At 43.8% G+C, this 19,769-nt stretch overlaps 1 long non-coding RNA gene and 1 pseudogene across 1 annotated transcript; one reads left to right on the forward strand and one right to left on the reverse strand.

Moving 5' to 3' along the window:
• Positions 1 to 3,136: 3,136 nt before the first annotated feature.
• Positions 3,137 to 3,806, forward strand: LOC110312041 (guided entry of tail-anchored proteins factor 1 pseudogene; annotated as a pseudogene).
• A 2,433-nt stretch (positions 3,807 to 6,239) lies between these two features.
• On the reverse strand, positions 6,240 to 18,890 carry LOC147000609 (uncharacterized). Its single transcript, XR_015045748.1, has 4 exons — positions 18,767 to 18,890; positions 14,286 to 14,333; positions 12,063 to 12,155; positions 6,240 to 6,265 (listed from the first exon to the last, which is right to left on the reverse strand). It is a non-coding gene; the product is annotated as an uncharacterized LOC147000609 (long non-coding RNA).
• Between the last annotated feature and the right edge of the window lie 879 nt (positions 18,891 to 19,769).

The raw sequence follows: 19,769 nt of genomic DNA on the forward strand, positions 1-19,769 counted from the left end.
CTTGTATGTCCATGGGCATCTCTTTCTTTAGGTTTAGGAAGTTTTCTTCTATAATTTTGTTGAAGATGTTTGCTGGCCCTTTAATTTGAAAATCTTCATTCTCATCAACTCCTATTATCTGTAGGTTTGGTCTTCTCATTGTGTCCTGTATTTCCTGGATGTTTTTAGTTAGGATCTTTTTGGATTTTCCATTTTCTTTCTTGTGCCGATGTTCTCTATGGAATCCTCTGCACCTGAGATCCTCTCTTCCATCTCTTGTATTCTGTTTCTGATGCTGGCATCTATGGTTGCAAATTTCTTTCCTAAAGTTTCTATCTCCAGCGTTGCCTCACTTTGGGTTTTCTTTATTGTGTCTACTTCCCTTTTTAGGTCTAGTATGGTTTTGCTCATTTCCATCGCCTGTTTGGATGTGTTTTCCTGTTTTTCTTTAAGGACTTCTACCTGTTTGGTTGTGTTTTCTTGTTTTTCTTTAAGGACTTGTAACTCTTTAGCAGTGTTCTCCTGTATTTCTTTAAGTGAGTTATTAAAGTCCTTCTTGATGTCCTCTACCATCATCATGAGATATGCTTTTAAATCCGGGTCTAGCTTTTCGGTTGTGTTGGGGTGCCCAGGACTAGGTGGGGTGGGAGTGCTGCGTTCTGGTGATGGTGAGTGGTCTTGATTTCTGTTAGTAGGATTCTTATGTTTGCCTTTCGCCATCTGGTAATCTCTGGAGCTGTGCAGGATACACTCGGTCGGGTCCCGGTACCAATATGTCTGCTGCTGATGCTCAGGCAAAGCGCTCCCCCCTCCTCCTCTGGCCCGGAAAGTGGCCGGATGTCTGGGGCCTGTGCAGAATACACTTGGCGGGGTCCTGGAACCTATGTGTGCCTTTGTTTTGTGTAAAGAACCATTATGCATTGTAGGACCCCCGATATGGGGACCCCCCACTCTAGTCCAGGGACAGGATGCACCCACGAACACACAAGAATCCTTTCTTGATGCAATACACACGAGGCTTTATTGGCAGAGTTCTGGGTCAGCACATACCTCACACAGGAGGCAGGGGAGTCAACCCTGAAGCTCGGAAGCTAGGGGTTTTTAAAGAAGCAAAGGGTTAGGGGTGCGAGGAATTTCGACAAAGGTACGGGATTGGCTCATTCAAACATTAACAGAAAGATTACATGTCAGCAAAAGGGCATCAGGACTTTGTTCTGGTGGGCTTGGGGCTTATCTTTGTTCACATAGCAACCAGTTGATGTATGACTTTACCCGGTGTCAAGGGGCAATAGACAGAGGGGAGGTTCCGGCCAGATGGTGTTGATTCAGACAAGATAGCCCTGCTTGTCCTTGCATTCCTTTTCATCTTTACAGTCAAGCTGTTCTTAGGAATGCCTTAACAACAGCTCTGCCCTGGCATGCCTGGGCCTGTTCTGCTTTGTTCTTGGCCCCAGGCCCCAGGCTCATAGACAACTCTTTTACATGAATCACGAGTTACAAAAATCTCATTTTCCTTCAGCATCTCAATGTACTTTGGCAGATGTATTCACCTAGCTTTCTTGTTTTTCTTCTGTATTATAAGTCTGGTGCTCACTTTGAGAAATTACATTCATATACAACACTCCCTTGTATTTGCATGTTTGCCGACTCCCTGCCCACCTGTACTGGGACTCTGATTCTCCCACAGAGTGAAGGGCCAACTGAGGTCAGTCCAAGCCAATGCTGGTTTACAGAGTGAGTTCCAGGAAAGCCAGGGCCACACAGAGAAACCCTGATTCGATGAACAAAACAAAACAAAACAAAACAAAGGAACCTGAATTCTGCAGCAGGCTAAGCAAAGAGACCAGAGTGCTCTAATATGATCAAGCTTGTAACCTGTTCTCTAAAAGCACCAATGGCAGAGAGATCTGTGTAGGAAGTCAAGTGCTCCTGGTTAACAGGTTATCTACTTTCTTATATGCATAATATAGACATTTGTAAAAGATTGCACAAAGCTACTGCATTTATAAAAATCACAAAGGTGGATCCAGCAGTTAGTCACATGCGCAGGCATTCACACCTTCAACAATGACTGCAGGAAGAGCAGGTGCTTCTAGGAGAGCTGGCAAGTGCTGTAGCCACACAAGTCACCCCAGAACAGGCTAACAGGGCAGGTGCTCTTGCTAAGGCTGGAACAGTAGGTTTCAAGCTGTCAAGTCCAGGCACATTTTCAAACCTCTTGCATCCATTCACTTGTGTTTGAATTATGTGACTCGTCTTCCAACTTGTGGCCAAAATCTCCTGGTTTATAAAATCGAAAAGGAAAACACAGAGGCAATCAATACTACAGAGGTCTTATGAGATAAGACCAGCCTACAAAGCTGTAATTAGGAGGAAACAAGGAATGCCAGAGCATTAAATCCAGAAAACTTGCTTGCTACTTTGTTGGAGCCAGCCTTACCTCAGCTAGACTAGTGTTCAATTATTGTGACATTAATTTCTTATATCACTGTTAAATGTCCTCTCTATCAGTGCATGTGAAACTGACTAAAATTTTCTCATGGGCATGTTCCCTTACAGCAAGAGCACACACTTACCACTTCAATATGGTATAATTTTTTCTTTCATACAGTTTCTAACAAGTCAGGCCAGGACATCTCTTACCTTCCAATCATATCAGAGATAGAACTCCTTTAACTAAATTCTACTTTATGTAATTCAATGTTTCCTAAGAGTTTGTTTATTTCTTCTTGGTTTCCGGATCATCCCCACCCCACCCCACCACACATACCCCTCAAGCCCCACTCCCTTTTCAGTTTAAGCAGCTGACTTTGTATTCATGATTCTATAAAAGAATGTGGCTCCCCAGGGCAACATTCAGCTGGCCCCCATAGATTGGTCACCTGGTTATTTCTGGTTGGTTAATGTTCTACATGGTTGCTGGAACTAGCCAGTTTGCGTGCTGGGCTGGTTATTCAGTATATAGAGTACTGATGACCACTGTGGCTGGAAGGTAGAGAAAATCTGAGTGTGTTAACCTGGCTCCAGATGCCTGAGTTCAGATTTATAAAAGGGGCAGGAGGATTAAAGTGCAAGAAAGGAGTTTTTGGTGGAGGCGCTGTTACCATGGCGCTGCAGTAGTGGTGCAGGTGCCTGGGATCCAGGATGAGCGTGTCAGATGTGGCTGCAGGTGATGAGCTTCATGTTCCAGTGCAACAAGCTTAGGCTCACATCCTCCTTCTCTCCCTGTCATCCTTTATTTCCAGGGTGCTGCAGAAGGATGAAGAACAGGAGTCATGGATGAGAGCTGAGATACAGGACATGAAGCAGGAACTGTCCGCTGTCAACATGATGGAAGAGTTTGCCAGATACGCCAGGCTGGAAAGGAAGATCAACAAAATGACAAACTCAAAACTCATGTGAAGGCATGGATAGTTCAGTTGGCCAAGATCAAGTGGTTTGTAAGTGTTGCTTTCTACATTCTGCAAGCAGTGCTGATGATCTCACTAATTTGGAAGTATTACTCTGTCCCTGTGACTGTGGTGCCCAACAAGGGGATCACCCCACTGGACTGCCTGGTAGTCTTTCCGACTTGAGTAGCAGGTGGAATTGGAATCACCTGTTGGATTTTAGTCTGTAACAAAGTTGTGGCTATCATTCTCCACACTTTCAGCTGAGGGGAAGGCACAGCTACAAGTCTTTACGAAAAGGATTCTGATAGGTTAAAAAGCAGAGTGCAGGACTGGAGAGATGGCTCAGCGGTTAAGAGCACTGACTGCTCTACCAGACTGGACTTGGGTCCAATTCCCAGCACCCACATGGCAGTTCTAAACCGCCTTTAACTCCTGTCCCAGGGGATCTGACACTTTCACATATACATAGTCAAATTACCAATGTTCATAAAATAAAAATAAATAAATTGTTTTTTAAAAAAAGAAATCACAAAAAAATGAGAGAGAGAGAGAGAGAGCGAGCAGATTGCACACAAGTCCACAGATTCTTGTGTTTTACATTTGGGAATATTTGCTGTTGTGTGTCACCTGAGATTCTTGTTGAAGTCAGGATTTTCTACACTCGACATTGAGCTAGAAAGGGCACTGCCGTATCATCTGGCATAGTTCTGGATCCATACAGACCAGGAGCCACCAAGTGGCATCTGCTGATGCTTGTTCTGGGCATGGTTCTATTCCTGCACAAACACCATGATCAAGAAGCAAGTTGGGGAGGAAAGGGTTTATTCAGCTTACACTTCCACATTGCTGTTCAGCACCAAAGGAAGTCAGGACTGGAACTCAAGTAGGTCAGGAAACAGAAGCTAATGCAGAGGCCATGGAAGGATGTTACTTACTGGCTTGCTTCCCCTAGCTTGCTCAGCTTGCTTTCTTATAGAACCCAAGACTACCAGCCCAGGGATGGCACCACCCACAATGGGCCCTCTCATTCTTGATCACTAATTGAGAAAAATGCCTTACAGCTGGATCTCATGGAGGGATTTCCTCAAGGGAGTCTCTTTTCTCTGTGATAACTCCAGCTTGTGTCAAGTTGATACACAAAACAGACCAGTACAATTGACCTCTTGTCAACTTGACACACAAACACATCACTATTAAGTCTCAACCCTTACTTTTTTTTTTTGAGGCTTATATATCAGAGGTGTTTTAATTGTTGCAGACAAGATGTGTGAACCATGTAACAACTCCATTAGTGTCATTTTTAATTGTAGAAAAAGACACACTTTTCATATTACTACTAAACCTCCTTTTTATCTCAGTTACTGAAAGTGACATACGTTAGTGGATGTCGCTGCGCTTGTCCCTTGAAATGTCACACACAGTGTGTGAAAAGTATCACTGTGTATCTAAGCTTGCTCATTTTTTTATAGTGGTTCCTCCATGTGTTCATGAGATAATGTATATTTTTATTTAAAGCATTTCAAATGAAGTCTGTCTTTAAAGCATTGGGTGTTTATGCTGTGTACAGCAGAATACGGTTAAACAAGGTGCGGTCTGATCCAGTTCATCTGAGACTCCTTAGGCTCATGAGGTTACTAGGCAGAATTTTGCCAAGTCTGGTTGGTTTGTTGTTGTGTTTGTTTGTTTGTTTGTTTGTTTGTTTTGGGGGGGTTGGTTGTTTTGGGGCTTTTTTTCGGTTTTTGTTTGTTTGTTTGTTGTTTGTTTGTTGTTTTTGTTTGTTTGTTTGTTTTTAGACAAGGTCTCTCAGTGTAGCTGCTACTATCCTGAAGTTATGTAGACCAGGCTTGTCTCAAACCCACAGAGATCCACCTGCCTCCGTCTCCCAGATGATAGATCAAAGGTGTATGTGCTATGCCAAGACAGTTTTTGAAGCACTTTTCCTAGTTACAGTGTTTGCCAGTGCTAGTGTGACTGCAGGAGCAGTCCATCACTGCCTGGGCTGCAAGCTGTGGTATTCGCCTCTGCGGAACCATAGCACAGAAAAGCTCCCTGACAGCACTGCAGGTCTCTGCACAGCTCTGGCTGTCCTGGAATCACTATGTAGACCAGGCTGACCTGGAATTTACAGGAATCCTCTTGTCTCTGCCTCACAGCTGCTGGGATTAAAAGCATAGCACTGGGTTTTTAAGGATCATATTTATACTCCAGTGTTTCCTAATGCTCGCCTACGTAGCTCTTTGTTATTCTGACTGTACTGTGAACAGGCCAAGTGTACAAGCTTTGGTTTGGTTATAGACTGAGTGCCACCAGAGCAGACTTGAGAGTCCATTGATTTAAACTCAGCAAATGCTGCAGAAAGGTGCATGTGGCACCTAGGTTATTTTGCTGTATTTGTAATGGGCACAAACAGAGTTCAGCAGTAGGCATAGCTAACATTGCTAGGAGGACATGCTCATTAGCTCCAACATTCTCACCATGAAGGAAGCACGTGGGTGTCAGCACTTACACACACACACACACACACACACGGTGTGTAAGACTGTTAGTGTTCCTGTGTGTAGTGTATATAACACCGAGTAGGGGACATCAGTGTCTTTTTCTCCACATTGTATTTGTTTATTATTGGGTAATAAACACTGAGTAGAAAGGGACTGGGTGCCGTGGGAAGCGTGCTTCTGTCCCCTCCCACCTTGGCAGTTTCCTGGGTACCACTGGTACCTGCTTCTTAGGGTTCTCCAAGATGGTCCGTGTTTACGAATGTTGGTGTGTATGCATTTAAAGCCTTTAAATTTTTTAATTTTTTTATTACATATTTTCCTCAATTACATTTCCAATGCTATCCCAAAAGTCCCCCATACCCTCCCCCACTTAAAATTTTTTATAAGAGGAAACATCTGGGGAAAAAAAGGAGAAAAGAGTTGTTTAGCACCAAAAATAGATAAGGCAAACTCATCTGAGACTGGAGAGAAGCCATCTTGTGAAAAAGAGATGAGGAGGAGAACGGGGAGTAGGGTTCCTGAGACGCAGCGCTCTGCCCTCCCTTCTGGAAACAGCCTGGGCCAGATCCCTGGAGGGCACAGCTCTGTGGTGCATCTTGGCACTTCTGTCTCCTGATGATCTTTCTGAGCAGAAGTCCTTCATCCTTAGTTGGACATAGAAGTGGCAGTTAAAGTAGCCTCATGGGGAGATACGATGTGTTCAGGCCAGTGGTCCTCTGCGTTCACCCAAACTCAGCACTATGTGATTCTACAACAGAGGTACAAATCTATGTGGGGAGAGGCAGGCTGAAGGGACTCCAGGAAGGACTAGGGTTTGTTTTCTCCCCCACCCCCCAGCCCAGCAGAGTGCCTAGGTGAAACGGGAACTGATTGGAACATAAGTGATATTTCTTGAACATCTGAATTCATTCCCATATTTATACTACAACTTTCTTTGCACCTGGCAGCCAGTTTTTTTTTTTTGTCGTTTGGTTTTCGATGACAGGGCGTCTCTGTAGGCTTAGATTTTTCTAAACCTTCTTTAATTATGGTTCTTTGACACTTCAACCTCCCTTCTAGCCCACCACTCTGCAGAGGTAGAGAAAAGAAAGGTTAATAGGAAAAGGCGGTTGTGGACCTGTTTACAAATAGTTCTGTGAGGGCGATTCCAATCATCATTGTCAGCAGTCCAGTCCACCCGCAAACACCAAACACGAATCAACAGCTGTTTGATCCAGAAGTAACCTCAAGGCTCCACCAATTGGCTCGAGTCTGAGGATTATCCACTGTCTGTCAGGTTATACTTATACTCTTTCCAAACATCACATGTTCTCTCAAGCATCCACTCCAGTTAAGCATCACATGACCTTTCCCCAGGCAGCGTTCAGAAAAACACCACGTGTCTGCTCTCAGCAAAACATTCCCTCATAAGACAATTTCCAGAAAAACATCACAGGACACAACTGAGTCTCCAGTGAAACCAGAAATTCCCACTTCAGTACCCCTGATGCTCAGGGGAGGTGAATACTGAAAAGGGGGTGTGGGCTGGAGAGTTGGTCCAGCAATGAAGAGAACTGGCTGCTCTTCCAGAAGGTCAAGGTTTGATTGCCAGCACTGAATGTTTCTGTGATTACACTGCACCTCAAACAGTGTGTAATTACAGTGTCAGAAGGTCTGACATCCTCTCCTGGCCACGATGAGCTCTGAACTTATGTATTGCACTTAAATACATGCAGGTAAAATACTAATATTCATAAAATAAATAAAAATCGTTTTAGCCAGGATGTAGTTGTGCATGCCTTTATGCCCTGCACTGTAAAGGCAGAGGCAGATAGATTTCTGTGAGTTTGAGGCTGGCCTGGTCCGTAGAGTGAGTTCCAGAACAGCCAGACCTACACAAAGAAAAGAAGAAAAAGGAGGAGGAGGAGGAGGAGGGAGAGGGAAAGGAGAATGAGGATGTGTTTGTGTGTCGGGGTGGGGTGACTGCACACAAATGTGCACAGAGATGTATGTGGTTGTATATCCTAGCCCACTTATGGAGTTCCAAGGACAACTTGTGGGAGTCAGTTTTCTGCTTCTACAATGTGGGTCCTTGGGATTGAACTCAGGCTATCAGGCTTGGCAGCAGGAGCTTTTCAGGCTGAACCATCTCACAGCCTTTTTCTGGATTTTATTGGCACACACACAGTTTATTCCTAACTCACATATACCTGCCTCTGCCTCCCAAGTACTGGACTTAAAAGTATATACCACCACCGCCTGGCATATTTATACATTCTTAATAACTACCTTAAATTGGAGTTAGATTAGAGTATAGGCCAGATCTGGGGATGTAGCTCTGTTGGAAGAGTGCTTACCCAGCATGAACTTAACCCTGTGTTTAGTCCCTGGCTTGTGCATGGTCCCTCGATCTACACCTGTACCCCCATCACTGGATCAGAACTTCAAAGGCATCCTTGGCTACTCAACCAGTTCAAAGGCAGCCTGGGATACATGAGACCCTGCCTCAAAATCAAGTAAAGAAAATTAACAACAATAGAGAAAAAGACACATTTCAGGACCTGGTTGTACTAAGCATCCAAATGGAGCCATTAAAGATAGTACAGGGCACATGTTTAACATTCCTTCCTAGCCACCTCCAGCACCCATACCTTTCTCCTTTCCTCTGTCACCTGTGAGGCCAGTCAAGCAATACTCAGAATCTAGATTGCTTCATTACAAACTTGGAAGAATGGCAGGACAACCCTTCTTCTGCCTCCAGTGGGAGGGGCTTGAAACACTTTTCCAATTGGTGTCCTTACAAGGTTCAGAGTACAAGCAGAGTACACTCTTTGCTTAGGCTGTTGTGCTGGTTCGCTTTTCGTTTGGTTTGGTTTTTCGAGACAATGTTTCTTTGTGCAGCTCAGCCTGTCCTGGCACTAGCTCTGTGGTCCAAGCTGGTCTCCTATTAACAGAAATCTGCCTGCCTCCCATGATTAAGGCATGTGCCCGCAGTGCCAGGCTTGTTTTTGTTTGTGTTTTTCCATTCGAATCAAGTTGGAGCACCTGGGAAGAGGGAACCTTGAGAAAAGGCTCCATCACATTGGCCTGTAGTCAAATCTTTGGGAGCACTTTCTTGAAAAATAATTGGTGTGAGAGTGCCTAGTGGGAAACCCCGGGGCAGGTGGTCCTAGGTCGTATGAGAAATCAGGCTGAGCAAACCATGAGGAGCAAGCTAGTTAGCAGCACCCCTCTGTGGCCTCTGCTTGATTCCTGACTCCTGGTTCCTGCCTTGAGTTCCTGCCCTAACTTCCCTCAGTGATGACCTAAGAGCTGTAAGCTGGAATAAACTTTTTCCTAAATTACTTTTGGTCCATGTTTTATATAAGCCAGTGGTTCTCACCCTTCCAAATGCTGAAAACCTTTGATACCGTTTCTTAAGTTGTAGTGACCTGTTGGGCATTGGGGTATACACAGACAGGCTGGTCTCCCCTTGAACTGAGGTGGAACCCTGGAGTGGTGATAATTCACCTACAAGGCATGGTAGGCCTTCCCTCATGCTCCTGGAACTCTGGCTCCTGTAGAAGTTACCGCCCCCTCAGCCCCCCACAAGAGAAGCATGGTTAGTAGTCACGTAGGCAAAGTCCCAAGCTTCTGACCCTCAGGCTAAACACCTCCCCAGTTACCTAGCAACAGTAAAGATAGCAGCACACAATAAGAGGGGCTGCTTGGCCCCACCTCACTCTTTTATGCTCTTGCTCTTACTCCCCTTACTCTCCTCTCTCTTCCTCTCTATTTCTCTCTCTCTCTCTCTCTCTCTCTCTCTCTCTCTCTCTCTCTCTCTCTCTCTTTCTCTCTCTCTCCCCCCCCCCTTTCTCTCCTCTTGGCCATGGCCAGTCTCTCGTCTCTCTCTCTCTCTTTCTACCTTTTCTCTTCTCCCCTGCCTTTCTACAATAAAGCTCTAAAACCATAGACTGTCTCCTGGACTCAAGGTCCACTGTGCAGACTCTCACCTGCGTGGGACCCTCTCTCCCATAACCGTGGGGCTACAGGGTGTCACCCCGGGGCCCCCTGGTTTTGGGGGCTGTCCTTGTCCACCCCATCGAGTGGGGTCAGTGACTTAGATGCCCACCTGGCATCAAGTGGAAAGTGTCTGGCAGCCCTCCCACGTCTGCCTGCCCAGAGCATAGGAGGAACTCTGGCCAGACATGGGCTATCCTCCCTCCCCTTTTCCCCACCCCACCCCACCCCTTTTTAGTTCCCACAGTGACCCTGAAGAGACATGAGGTATTAGATCCTATCTCTGTATTAATCCTTGGTCCAGACTTCCTTGTCTCTGCACAAAGCTGAAGCGACCATTGTGCCCTTCCTGCCCCCCCCCCCCCGACCACCCCTCCCGTCCCCTAGGCAGATGCTGGCCTTGGGAGCAGACAAAGACAACCTACCCTAGCCTTGGAGTCGCCAAAACTTGCCCTCCCTCCCCTGATTAACAACCAGCATATCTCCGGTCCAGATGGCCCCTGCCCTTGAAGGAAGCAGGAGCCAATATCCTTGAAGTGATAAAAGCCCACTCTTGGACTATGAGAGAGAGACAATTAAGTGTTCCCGGACAGCTGTGACCAGTTTGTAAAATACACTAGTTTCTGATAACATGAGTTACTTCTTCCCAGGTCAGGAAGGTCCCTTTCCAGCTGTGCAGTTCTGCCCTGCTGTCTGAACAAATAGGTTACCAGGTGTGAAGGACAGCAGTCCTTTAACCTCTCCCCAGTCATGCAAGCCAACACTTAAGAATCCCAGCTTATGCATACTCCTAGATATATCTCAAGCCCCTGGAGCATTGCATTCCTAACCTGTGGAACAGGAAAGGCTTGCGATCCGGGTCAGACTCCTATAATAAAGACTCTCTTTGTTCTTTGCATCGAAATTCCTGGTGGTCTCCTGGGGTCCTTGAGAACTGGGCATAACAACTCCCCAACTGCAATACTATTTTTGTTATTAATTCATAACTGAACTTTTGCTACTGTTATGAATCCTAATGTAAAAATGTCTGTGCTTTCTAATAGTCTTAGGTGACCCCTGTGCAAGGGTCATTCAAATCCACCCCCCAAAGGTGTGGCAGCCCTCACACTGGCGAAGAACAACAGAAAGCAAACTAGGGTGGCCATGTAGCACTGGCACCCGGCAGCTCAGAGCATGCACTCTGCTCCTAGTTGTGCAGGCTCCAGCTCGCTCCTTGTATCAATGGTCCTCGTTTGAGTTTCCTCGTTGCAGCCAAACAGCATAAACATTCCTCTGTCCTTGCAGTGGCTTCCTATGCATAGCAAGAGTACTACCATTTTGTTTTCAGACTCCACTTAATCAGAGGGAGAAACTAACTTCACAGTCCCAGGCCCTAGGGAGCTGGAGACTTCCCAATAGCTGAGCAGCTTCCTTAATAAGAAATCAGTTGTCTGCGTTTGGACGTCCCAAGGACAACTTGTCAGGGGATAGTTGTCTGAGTCCGGACATCTCAAGAAAGACTTCTCCGTCTTGCTGGCAGGATCAAACGAAGTTCCTATTCCCAGGCCCAGGAACCTACTTCCAACCTGACTGGTGAAAACTCCCTCGCTCAACCCCTTATGTCAAAGTAAGATTGGGCAGTGTTACAGTCCACCCAGCTCTCCCTTGCTTTGTGTTCTCATCCTTTAAAGAGGCTGTACAACATCCCTCCAAGGTTGTAGTTCAGCTTAGAATTCTATAATATTCTGGCTCATTGTTGAAGTTCAGCTCCCGAGTCTGTTATGCGGCCCTGATGGATCGATAGCAGCTTGATTACAACACATTTTTTGTCGTCTGCATTGACGTGATGTGTGAGTTGTGTTGGATTATTTTCAATTTAAGCAGACCTCACAACAGAGCTGTCCCTGCTCCCAGAACATAAAGAGAAGAGGGGAAAAAAAAAAGTATAGGGCGGGAGAAAACTGCATGCTTGCTGGGCAGTAGCAAACAGACTTAGGTGATCTAACAAAGGCCCCATTATAGAAGTACAAGACATTCTGTCAGTGAATAAAGTGAGAGCCTGTGTCAGCCCTGAGGGGTCATCCTTTTTAAACTCTACAGTTTGGAGACACACAGAACAGTGCCTGTCTCCAGGCTTTGGTCATTCAGCCTACTGCCTCCCGAAACCTTCACAGCCATCTGACTTAAGCATTGGAGCATGTCAAGAGCTGTACCAGGGACTCCAAGGCTTACTTACTCCAACTCCCAACCTGGCTTTGTTCCACCATCCACCTGATTCCTCTGTCTCTTCAGCATCCTCTTACTTCATTGATCAGGTCTGATTATTGATCTGCAGATAGATGACCACGGTTTAAGACTCTGTTACATATGCTTTAAAACACATATGTCTTAGATTTATTTGTTTGTTTTATGTAGGTGTGTGCTCATCTCAGAATTCACGTGTGGAGGTCAGAGGACAACATGTGTGAGTGTGGAGACAGGACAACTCCATCCTCCATAAAATTTCTAGGGCTTGAGCTCAGATGGTGTGTTTGACACGGGTGCCTTTACACAGAGAGCTATCTTGCTAGCCAGCCAGATACTCTGGTTTGACATCTTAGTAATATTGTGATCCCTTTATAGCCTCTAAAACTTTATTTCTTCTTCTCCCTTCTCGCCTCCTCCTCCTCCTCCTCCTTTATTTTTGTCTTTTTTAAGACAGGGTTTCTCTGTGTAGCCCAGGCTGTCCTGAAACTCTGTAGACCAAGCTGGCCTCAAACTCAAAGATCTGCCTGCCTCTGTCTCCCAAGTGCTAGGGTCAAATGATTGTGCTGCCACCACCCAACTAAGCTTTATATCTTCTAAACTTCATTTTTCAGGACCTGGCCTGCTCAATTAGTTTACCTTAATACTGAGAATAGAGTCAGCCATAGATATTTTAAGTTTTTGGTTGAAATTGTGATGATGGCTGTGATGGTGGGTGCCTCGGATCCCAGCATTCGGGAGGCAGAGGCAGGCAGATACATGTAAGTTCAGAACAAAGACAAACAAACAAAAAGATGTTTATGGCTTTTAAAAGTATTTTTTTTATACGTGTGTTGGTGTTTGGCCTGTGTGTGTTTGTGTGAGAGTGTTGAATCCATGGGGATTTGAGTTACAGACAGCTGTGAGCTGCCATGTGGGTGCTGGGAACAGAACTCTTCTCTTTTGGAAGAGCAGACAATGACTTAACCTCTGAGATATTTCTCCAGCCCGGTTTATTAACTTTTTTAAAAGCCAGGGATGTATAGTACTAAAGAGCTCCCTTCTTTGGAGCCTTGACCACTCCTGGGAATTCTTTCTCACTTATCCTTAATAAACCTACATTTGTTCTACTCCGACAAGAAAGAAAGAAGAAGGAAGGGAGATACAGCACTGAGACACTTTGCATTTATACATTTACTTAAATGCTCATGACCATTTTTTCTGATTTCTAATATGAGCATTTTATTTACTATTTCATGGTTTCTATCTTTATGTGTAATGTGGAAAATGCAGAGAATTGCAAAAAGGAAAAAAAAAAAAAAGAAATGAAAGAGCATACCTGCAATTCCAGGACTTGGGAGGCAGAGGCAGGAAGTTTGAAAGTTCAAGACCAGCCTGGGCTATGTAAAGAGAACCTGTCTCTGAAAGAAAGAAAAGGGGTAGTGGGCAGGGTACAGATCTATCTTCATCTTAGAAACAAAGGAAATGACTAGATAGATGTCTTGGTGATAGTTTTAAAAATTATTTTTAATATTTATTTATTTATTTATTTGCTCATTCAAAACAGGATATCTCTGTGTAACCCTGGTTGTCCTAGAACTCTTTCTCTGTAGACCATGCTGGCCTTGAAGCTTAGAGATCTGCCTGCTGGGGTTAAAGGTATGTGCTATCACAGCAGGCTGGTTATAGCTTTTAAGAAATATCATTTCCAATGGTGTGTGTTTTCCCTAGTGGAACCATGCTGTAAGGACAGTGTGCAAGCTCCATTGTTACTGGATACAAACATAATGAGGTCCAGGCCTGGTGGTACATGTCCTCAATCCAGGCACCCAGGTGGCAGAGGCAGGTGGGTCTCTTAGAGTTCAAGACCACGCTGATCTATACATCGAGTTCCAGGCTAGCTAGAGCCGCTGAGTGAGAGAATGATAATTTTTTAGGCGCATCTTTAGATTTGGATCCTATAAATTCATTTTACACATCCATAAACTATTTCATCATATAATAACTGTGTAACCTTCACCCAATAAGAATAACGCACTGCTGAACACTTCAGTAAGTAACTCTGGGAGCACAGCGTTGTTTTGCTGATGTCACGGCCTGACTTCCTTCACCAGTGCAGCTCCGAGGAACAGCAGAGACACAGCCATCAGCCTTTGGAATCTGGCTTCCAAAGGAAACCAAGGTTCGTTCCTTCACCAACAGATATTCCCACAGTTTCAAAAGTGATTTCACTTACGTTTTTCGTTCCATTCAGATGCACATGGGGAGCCTTTGAGCCTGAGACCTTAGCAGAGAGTAACATTAGAGTGAGGTGAGTTTCCAGGAGGCGGAGGCTGCCCTTCATCCTTTGCAGGGAACTACAGCCCGATCCTACTCCACACTACCCATGCCCAGAGTCACGAGTGGCTTCTTTGTGTTCTCCTGGCTACTCTGAGAACCTGCTCTCCCCTCTTAGTGAATGCATTGCATGCTGTGCTCACTAGCTTTCTGTCCACGTGACACAAGCTCTGAAATAGGAAAGCCTCAACTGAGGAAATGCCCCCCACAAGATCTGGCTGTAGAGCATTTTATTAAGTAGCTTAAAATGGTTAAACTCTGCTGGGCATAGTGACACAAACTCTGTAGACTCGATCTTAAAGATTATCAGAAGAAATTATCTGCCACCTGGTGCCCGGCTGTGAAGTTGCACCCTGAGATCCAAAATCCACCAGGAAATGGAGTCTACAAGTCTACAAAGACTGAACCCTTAAATGTCTTCTTGACCAGAAGCAAACCGATGATGACTTTGTTTCTAGGTGAAGAATCTCAGTCTAGACAGCAGTTAAAACTGAAACAACCAAAACAAAATTTAAGAATATGAATTACATTTTGAAGAGAAGTTACCAGGCAGAAGAGTTGCCAGCCTTAATCCCAGCACTTGGGAGGCAGAGGCAGGAGGATTTCTGAGTTCTAGCCAGCCTGGTCTATAGAATGAGTTCTAGGACAGCCAGGGCTACACAGAGAAACCCTGTCTCAGATGGGGGCAGAGAGAAATGATTAATAAAATGTAAGCCAAAGTATTCATTAGATGGAGAAAAACAAATTTTCAACTTTCTGTGCCCGCTTCAGCAGCACATATAGTAAAACTGGACCAATATAAAGAGGATCAGAACAGTGTCTGCCAGAGGGTAACATGGAAATTCTCAAAGTGCTCCAGATTTATATATTGTGGGTTTTTTTTTTTTAAATCTATTCAAGGGCTGGAGAGATGGCTCAGCCTTTAAGAACACTGACTACTCTTCCAGAGGTCCTGAGTTCAATTCCCAGCAACCACATGGTGGCTCACAATCTCAATCACCATATATGGATAAGACAAGATATTTCATGACAAAACCAAATTTACACAATATCTTTCCACAAATCCAGCCCTACAAAGAATAATAGATGGAAAACACCCACACAAGGAGTGAAACTACACCCTAGAAGAAGCAAGAAAGTAATCTTTCAACAAACCCACACACACATATTTCCACCTCTAACAAGAAAATTAACAGGAGGTAACAATCACTTTTCCTTAATATCTCTTAATATGAAAATTAATATTACCAACATATCCTAATCTATTGAATTTCAAAAATATGAGGAATTAGAAATTTTTCAGCTGTCATCCAGTGGTCTCTAATTTGGTAATGGGAGAAATAGGTCCAATAATTGTACAATCCATATATACTTTCTGCTTGTTTGTATGTGACAGGGTCTTGCTGTGTGCCACAAAATGGTCTTGAAGTCATGTTTCTCCTATCTCAGCCTCTCTATTAGTAGGATTGTTTATTTGATGTTTTTATACTATACTATGGTTTTCAGAACAGCTTGCATATTTCAAAATTATTTATACAGCCAAAAGAAATGTAGACAATTAATTTGGGAGGTGGTTTGTAAGAGAACAGCAAAGAGTGAGACTGAAGGCTTTGCTTGATATTTATAATTATTGTATCAATTTTGAAGAGGACTTTATAACTTACTCTTATTCTGAGTTGAATGCTTTTCAAAATCATCACAGCCAATGCACCAGAATCCTACCCTCACCTAACATCTGTGCCACCCTCCAAGCAGAACCACTCTTCATTGGAACAATTGATGAATGACTTCATGGATAGACCATCTTAATACACACACCATCTCTTAAATGAATGTAACCTGTTCCCTGTGGGCTGAGAATGAAGACAATCACTCAAGTCAAATAGCTTTGACTGTAGCAGGAAATCTGTATCCAAAAATCATGCCTATAATTCATTCCTTGGTGCAGAAGAACTGTCAACTCTTAGCTTATCTACTATGGAAGTAAAATCCTATGGTGATGTGAGGGACATTCAAGTACAGCTTTATTACAATGAACTCCAATGTTCAAAAATTGTGCTTATTTTGTGTTTGTACTGTAAAAGCCAAGATTTTAAGCTCTACTAAAAACAAAACAAACAAACAAGCAAAAAGACTTTATCTATTTATGTTCATTAAAGAAACTAATATTGATATATTATTTTAAATATCATACAGTTAATATATTTAAAGTTATTTAAAATTTATATTGAGAAAAGCATATGTATTTTCAGTATTGGTATAGACAAGCATCTACATAAGACTGTTCAATTGAGTGTTGTTTTATATCAAACAACTTTTATAATACTCATTTTTATTGTTACAATATTTTATAAATTTTAAAGAATATGATAAAAAAATAAAAGATATTACAGGTTTTGAAGGGAGGGTCTCCAGGGGCAGTTGGGGTACAAAAAGGAAAGAAGAATGCGATGTAAGTCTATAAGTCTATTTACTCAAAATGTGTTTTTAAATGTTAACAAATTCAGATAAATTGAAATTATGTATCTTGTCTCATCATAATGCAATAAAGCTTAAATTTTAAAAAAAGACTAAAGCAGGCAGCCACTTATGTCTATCAAGACAACAACTGGTAAACTATGAAAAGAGGGTGGGGAGAGAGGGGAATGAAGGACACCCTCTGTCCAGGATCTGAGAGGGAGGCTGTGGAGGAGGAAAAAGAGCAAACGAATTAAATGGGAACTCCGCTTAGCCTTTGTCCTTCTGAACTAAGGATGCTTGTTTGTTTGTTTGTTTTGCATACTCACAGAGGGAATAAAATAACTCCTTCCAAAAAGTACCACATACATGACCTATGACCCTTTTAGTCATATATGTATATGTGTAAATGATGATGATACCAACTTGTTTATGGTTGTCATTATTAGCATTTCTTCTAGGCTCTGCCCAACAGTTACCTAACAACAGCCAGGCTTGTTATAAAAGGACTGTTCTCTCTCTCTCTCTCTCTCTCTCTCTCTCTCTCTCTCTCCCCCCCCCAACATGTTCCAGGCTGGCCTCTTCCATTCTTTCTCTCTCCTCTCTCTGTCCCCTTTCTTTCTCTGCTTCTACTCCCTTCCCCACAACCCCTTCACATGTCCCAAATAAACTTCATTTTATACAAGACCAGTTGTATAGCTGACACGAGGGAGCGGGGACTCAGCATGGACCCCCTCCTGCCACATCATGCCACTGCATTCCAAAATATATCAGTTATAACTACAGATGGCCATGCATGAATGTCCATAGTCAAACTCCATGTATTCCTGCTGCAATGGAATGCAATACAGACCCAAGAAAGGCTCGAGGAGTCTCTTATACAATGATGTGGAACTGATGTCCCAGATACTTTGGCTCAGTGGTTAAGAGTGTTGGTTTCTCTAGCAAAGGACCCAGGTTTATTTCCCAGCAACCACATAGCAGCCCACAGCTGTCTATCACTCCAGTCTCAGTCCCGGGAAATCTGAGTCCCTCTTCCTAACCTCAGCAAGCACCAGGATCACATGTTATGCACATACGTACCTATGTGCAGGCAAAACATCATACGTGTAAATTAAGAAAATCTATTTGTAAACAGGTCCACAACCGCCTTTTCCTATTAACCTTTCTTTCCCCTACCTCTGGAGGGTTGTGGGCTAGGAGAGAGGTTGAAGTGTTAAAGAACCATAATTAAAGTAGGTTTTGAAAAAAATCTAAGCTTACAGAAAAGCCCTGTCATGGAAAACCAAACCAACCAACCAAACAAACAAACAGACAAGCAACCCAAAACAAACAAAACTGAATACCAGCTACAAAGTTTTAGCATGCTCATGAGAATGAATTCAGATGTTCAAGAAATATCACTTGTGATCTAATTAATTCCCATTTCATGTAGGCACTCTCCTGGGCTAAGGGGAAACGAACCCTAGTCCTTCCGGGAGTCCCTTCAGCCTGCCTCTCCCCACATAAATTTGTACCGCTGTCATAAAATCTCGTAGTGCCAAGTTTGTGTGGACACAGAGGACCACTGGCCTAAACACATCTCTCTGTCAGGCTACTTTAACTGCCACTTCTATGTCCAACTAAGGATGAAGGACTTCTCAGAAAGATCACCAGGTATTGTGGTAAATCTCCAACCTCAATAAGCCTATTCAAGGAAAATGCAACTCAGCTACATGGTTATAAACTGCACGCCTATATTAGGCAGATATGTCTCTACACCACTTTCTTCCCAAGCTATGAAATCCCTGCGACTTGCAGTTCCTCCAGGTCGTGTGCTTCTGCTCCATCTTCCTTCTCAGAGCTCTCCCTCTGTCCTCCTCTGTTCCCATCTCCTGCATCTTCTCCTCCCCTCCTCTTCCTGTCTTGCCTGGAAAAACCCACCTGCCGCAGACCCTCTGGGCCCCTTTGTCTGCGTGGAACGGGTCTCTCTAGTCTCGGGTGGGCAAAGCGTCGGATGAATTGACAGACAGATGCACACAGGAGAGGTTGTGTAGAATCTGAATGTAATTTGTCAAATCAAGCATCAAACTTTTTATACAGAAGATAATAAGGAAGTTGGGTGACACACCAGCAAGGTACAAAGAAGTTACTGGAATCTTACATAAAACAGAGGAATGCAAACACAGAAGGTCTAACAGGAACCACCTGGGATAGAATTCATTGTTAGCAACTGGGATCAACAAGGGCTCCACCTAAGATTCACTTAATCTTAGAAGCCAGGGTCAAGGGCTTAGTGCCCTTGCCATAGTTCCTATTTTAGTCTATTGTATTGTCCACCTTCCCCTTAGGCCATTGTAAATACGTGTGTATGGGTGTAACTCAGCTATAGTTCTAAGTATCTATTCTGGTTTCTCCTTCGGTCAGAAACTTCCTTCTTCCTTGGTGATGGTAGATTCCTGTGAAGGGCAGTGACCTAGCTTTTACTCAAAGTGATAGTGTAATACCAGAGGCAGTTCTGAATGTCACTGAATAGCAACATTCTTACTGAATTCCAAGCCCAAGGTCTTGCTCAAGGACTTTCTAGGACTGTTGGAACGCTGGCAAAGGCTTTTAGCTATGTCAGAATTCAATCTTAAAAGGCATTATAATAGGATAATACTAAAAGAGAGCACGTGGATCCATACACTAGACTAACGCAGGAATGGAAAATTAACGTATGGGTTAGAGAGAACGCCAGACTCCAGGAGCGAGTTTCTGTGAAACTCTTTTGCCTCGTGAGTAGCTTTCAAGCCTCAGCCTTTCAGGCTGACTCTACCAGAGAGCGTGGCACCCACCTCCTCATTTTTGCCCATCAATTGGCTATTTGTCATCTTTATTAGCCAATCAGATAATTAAGAGAAATTCCTCTACATCTCACCTTTTCTGTCCAATTAATAAAATCTCT

This window comes from Mus caroli, unplaced genomic scaffold (genome assembly GCF_978045245.1).
Source record: "Mus caroli unplaced genomic scaffold, Mus_caroli_1 scaffold_17, whole genome shotgun sequence".
NCBI lineage: Eukaryota > Metazoa > Chordata > Mammalia > Rodentia > Muridae > Mus > Mus caroli.